We start from the raw sequence: 5,747 nt of genomic DNA on the forward strand, positions 1-5,747 counted from the left end.
ATGGGGGCCGAGAGCCTTGAATTGAAAGGACAGAGTTGGCGCTGGGCGCAGTGGCTCACACCTGTAATCCCAGCACTTTGGGAGGCCAAGGTGGGTGGATCATGAGGTCAAGAGATCGAGACCAGCCTGGCCAACATGGTGAAACCCCATCTCTACTAAAAATACAAAAATTAGTTAGGCGTGGTGGTGCATGCCTGTAGTCCCAGCTACTCGGGAGGCTGAGGTAGGAGAATTGATTGAATCCTGGAGATGGAGGTTGTAGTGAGTCAAGATTGCGCCACTGCACTCCAGGCTGGGCGACAAGAGTGAAACTCCGTCTCAAAAAATAATACAATAAAAAAAAAAAGAAAAGAAAAGAAAAAAAAGGAAAAGAAAGGACAGAGTTGGAGTCTGCTCTTCTACTCAACGTTTTGATGAATATTCTACCTTAGTATCCTGGACGAGGTACCCATTATGAAGTGGCTGCGTTGCCTGGGGTATATACCCTGGGGTTCATTGTCTCACACCAGGAAAATTTAGGACACAGATACATGCAAGGAGTTTAGGAGCAGAGGTTTAACAGGCAGAAGAGAAGAGAAAGAGAAATGAGAAACAGCTCTGTCTATAAGAGAGAGGGGGGTCCCCAAGCGGAAAATACCCTGTTTTCTTTCTTTTCTTTTCTTTTGAGATGGTTGCCAGGCTGGAGAGCAGTGGTGCGGTCTCGGCTCACTGCAATCTCCACCTCCCGGGTTCAGGCGATTCTCCTGCCTCAGCCTCTGGAGTAGCTGGGACTACAGGCGTGTGCCACCACCCCCACTCTCAGGAATGAGCTAAAGCTGCAGTCCACAGGTGGAATTTCTTCAAAGAAACTTCGGTTCTACTTGTCAGGCCTTTCAAATTATTGAATCAGGCCCAAGAATTATCTGGGATAATTTTCTTTACATAAAGCCAACTGATTATGTTAATAGATGTTAATCACATCTGCAAAATGCCTTCACAGACACACCCAGAATAGTATACGATTGAATAACTGGGGACTGTAGCCTTGCCAAATTGACGCAAGAAACTGACCATCACAATTATTCCAATAATGTTTGGTTTATTAAAAGAGCCATTCTTTCCCCCATTGCTGTGCGGTTGCTGCCTTCATTAACCATGTAAATTATCTTAGTCTGGGGATCTGTTTCTAGGATCTCCACTGGCCCATTCAATTATCCTCTCCCAATTCCAGACTGTATCAATCTTTTTATCTTTTATAGTAAGTCTAAACATGTGGGAGAGTCCTTCCATGCAATCTTGATATTTTCAAATACATTGTATAAGCTATTTTCAAGAATAATATGCATATTCTCATGTATTATATACTGAATTTTGACACATGAGAGGGCATTCCCATTTTAACATGGCTCTCTGGTTGACTCATTTTTATGTGAGCCTTGGATTTAAACTTCTATTATCATTATTATGCATATATTAGAAACTTTCTCTTAGTCTGAAAAAATTGAGATCTGGGCATATATATTTGCATAAGTAAAATTGTACAAGCATATATACTACTATGGCACATATATACTTCACTTAAATAATAAATTCTAGGCAAGATTAAATCTCACAGCTCAGTGTATGTTCTCTTGACAGTTTATCTTAGAATGATTTTCGGTAGCTGGGTGCAGTGGCTCACGCCTGTAATCCCAGTACTTTGGGCGGCCGAGGTGGGCGGGTCACTTGAGGCCAGGAGTTTGAGACCAGCCTGGCCAACATGGCGAAACCCTGTTTCTACTAGAAATACAAAAATTAGCCAGGCATAGTGGTGAGCACCTGTAGTCCCAGCTACTTGGAGGCTGAGGCATGAGAATTGCTTGAACTCGGGAGGTGGAGGTTGCAGTGAGCCGAGATCGCACCACTGCACTCCGGCCTGGGTGACAGAGTGAGACGCTGTCTCAAAAAAAAAAAGTATGAGATTCAGTAAAGTTATTAAAACTAATGAATATTTAGCAGTGGCAGTAATATTATTATTGTAGTTTCAGTTTATAATTGAGATGCCTTTTTTCTGTTTTTTATATTTATGATAAGGAATGTAAACAGTAAGATATTCGTTCATTCATACTAATTTGCTAAATTCTTGGTGATTTTTTGACTCAATATTTAAATTAGTTTTTCATTTCTTTAAAGTCAACCTTTAAATCATTTTCTATTATCCATCTTTTAAGTTTCTAAGCCATTTTAATAGAAGAGTAGCTTGAGATTGTGAAGTAAACTGGTGAAGAAAAACTATTACCACTTGGAGACACCTGTGTACATCAGGATTATTTTTGATACATTGGATCCTGAAGTTTATTTGGAATATAAACTATCAGACCTAACTTATAATTTAGAATTGTATGAGCTCACTAAAACATAAATATAAATTTGAACATTATGTATACTAATAAAATGCTAATCAAATAGTCCTTATTTTGTATTATATATGTATCATATAAGACTTTGAAAAAAGATCTCCTGCCAAAATCATTATACAACTACTGTATTAGTAAAACTAGTATTACTGAAGTAGATAAGATCCATATACACTAGCTTATTACTGTTTTAAAATAACCTAAGAAATACCCAATCATTGTGAAAAAGTTAGGAAATTGTAAAGGATTAAAACCTCTGAAAAAAACAAAAACAACAAAAAAAAAACATTGTTAGGTATCTCCTTCCAGATGCTTTGTGCATGTGTACGTGTGTGTGTGTGTGTGTGTGTGTGTGTCTATCAAGACAGTATAACATGGTGGTTAAAATCATGGACTCTGGATCCAGTCTTTTTGGATTTGAATCACAATTTTGCCACTTACCAATTTTGGGATCTTGGGAAAGTTCACTTTTCAATGCCTCATTTTCTTCACCCATAAAATGGGGATTATAAAAGTACCTATTTCAAGTGGTGTTGTGAACATTAAATGTAAAGCACTATACTGAATAGTCCCTGGAACATAATAAATATTCTATAAAATTAGTGATTATATATTATATAATGTATGTATAGACCTACATTGAAAAAAATTGTTCTCATATATACATATACATACATATACACACACACTGTGGTCATATATAGGCTAGATTTTTAAATTGCTTTCATAAAAATCAGTTTTACTGAAGTATAATTTACATGTGATATGATGTATCCATTTTAAGCAAACAGTTTAATGAATATATACACTCCTGTAACTACCACAGTCACAATCAGGATATAAGGCATTTCCATTATCCCCGCAAATTCCCTCCTATATAGTGTCCCAGTCAACATCTATCTACCCTTAACCCCTGGCCCTAGGCAACCACTGATCCCCTTTCTGTGACTGTAGATTGGTTTACCTTTTTAGGATTCCAAATAAATAGAATCATACAAAGTGTGCTCTTTTGTGTCTGTTTTCTTTCAACAGTTTTTGAGATTCTTCCTTGTTGTTGCATATCTCACTCTTTTTTTTTATCACAGTAGTATTGTATTTTATGAATACACTATAATTTCCTTATCTATACACTGTTAATGAACATTTAGTTCTCAATTTTTGACTACTATGAAAAAAGCTGCTATGAACATTTTATGTATAAGCCTTTGTGGGGACATATGCTTCAGTTTTCTTAAATATAGATACTTTAAACAGAGAAACCTAGTAGTAACTTGCCTTGTTGAAGAGTGGGGTGGGCCAAATTCAGGAGTCCAGTGTGGCACTGTCACAGAACAGGACCAGGTCCCAAAGTGCCACATCTATCTTTGATGAGAATGGCTTGCCTACTGTAGCCCCATCAGCGAAGAAGAAGACTGTTTTAATGGTTGTCATTCCATTTATTGTACTGGACATTTTGAGTCAGAGGAAAGGTGCTTTTCTAGTTTCACGTGCAGTTTACATGAAGCTAAAGCTGATTCAGGATGGATTTTTATGGATGATAGCAATGGTTAACATTTTTAAACATTCAGGATGCTATTTCCCATGTTTTATTACTGAATTCTCATAACAACATTGTGAAGTAGGAACTGTTGTTTCCCCAGTTAGAAAACCTGAGGCCTGGAGAAGTTAGGCAACTTACCCAAGGTTATATATCCAGTAAGTAGAGTCAGCATTGGAACACATTTGAACCAAGGTTTGTCTTTTTCTTTTCTTTTCTTTTCTTTTCCTTCGTTCGTTCCTTCCTTCCTTCCTTCCTTCTTTCCTTCCTTCCTTTCTTTTTCTTTCTTTCTTTCTTTTTCTTTCTTCCTTCCTTCCTTCCTTCTTTCCTTCCCTTATTCCTTCCATTCCTCTTTCTTCCTTCCTTCCTTTCTTTCTCCTTCTCTCCCTTCCTTCCTTCCTTCCTTCCTTTCTTCTTTCTTTCTTTTTCTTTTCTCTCTCTCCCTTCCTTTCTCTCTCTTTCTCTCCCTTCCTTCCTTCCTTCCTTCCTTCCTTCCTTCCTTCCTTCCTTCCTTTCTTTCTTTCTTTCTTTCTTTCTTTTTCTTTCTTTCTTTTCTTTACTTTTCTTTTTTTTCTTTTCTTTCTTTCTTTCTCTCTCTCCCTTCCTTTCTTTCTCTCTCTCTCTTTCTTCCTTTTCTTTTCTCTTCTCCTCTCTCTTTCTCTTTCTTGTTTTTAAGGTCTGTCACCTAGGCTGGAGTGCAGTGGCGCTATCTCAGCTCACTGTAACCTCTGCCTCCCGGAACTAAAGCAGTCCTCCCATCTCTGCCTCCCGAGTAGCTTGGACCACAGACGTGCACCACTATGCCTGGCTAATTTTTTTGTATTTTTGGTAGAGACAGTGTTTCGCCCTGTTGCTCGGGCTGGTCTGAAACTCCTGAGCTTGAGTGATCCGCCCGCCTGGGCCTTCCAAAGTGTTGGGTTTACAGGCGTGAGCTACCGCGCTTAGCCGTTTTCCTATGCTCTCAACTACAAATTACACTCCACATAGTTCCCGACTCACATTACTTGCTAAGTAATATTAACGGCAGTCTATGCTTAATTGCTGATAGTTTTCTGATAAAGTCATTTTGGGTAGACTCAACTTACTCTACCTTTAATTCTGTTAAACTAAAATCAAAAGCAGGTCTTTCCCCCCATCTGCTCCCTCCAGTAAATCCTTCTAAAACAGCACAAATTATATTGTAGATCCAGCCATTCATCATTTCATCCATGTCTTCATCAGATGTTTACTGAATGCTTTGTAGTAGACACTGTGATTGAATCTGAAATATCCCTTCTACCTCTAGAGAACTAGTATTTTTAGCCAATGATGATAAATCTGCTCTCCCTTGTCACTGATTGGTTGAGGGGTGGGCAGACCCTAGCCTGTTTGGGCCAATGAGAGGTGATTACATGACTGTCAGGATCTTCCGGGAAGAAGCGCAACCTCCACCGCGGTCAAGCTGGTGTCTCCATCTTGCAGCCCGAGGGAGGCCTGACTTGGCGTGAGGCTGCCGTCTGCAGAGTGAAAGGCTGCAAGAACCTGGTTTGGAGTCTCACCTTCTGCGTCTGCAGTTAATACGAGGTACAGCTTTCCTTTTTTTTCATTGCTTAGGCTGATTTGAGTGGAGTTTCTAGTACTTGCAGGCCAGTTTCTGAGATTCCGCCATGGTAAGTACCTGCCCAGGTGCCGCAGGGCGTCTCGCTCTCCCTGGAGAGGCAGGTGCTCAGCAGCACCTGGGCCTGCTCGGTTATGGCTCTTGACAGGCACTCATATTACTCATCTCCCGTGCTTGAATGTAGGCTCCCTGTGGACAAGGACACCTCCCAATTTATTTTGGGATCCCCAGGGCCAGC

This window comes from Theropithecus gelada, chromosome 6, assembly GCF_003255815.1.
Source record: "Theropithecus gelada isolate Dixy chromosome 6, Tgel_1.0, whole genome shotgun sequence".
Classification (NCBI taxonomy): domain Eukaryota; kingdom Metazoa; phylum Chordata; class Mammalia; order Primates; family Cercopithecidae; genus Theropithecus; species Theropithecus gelada.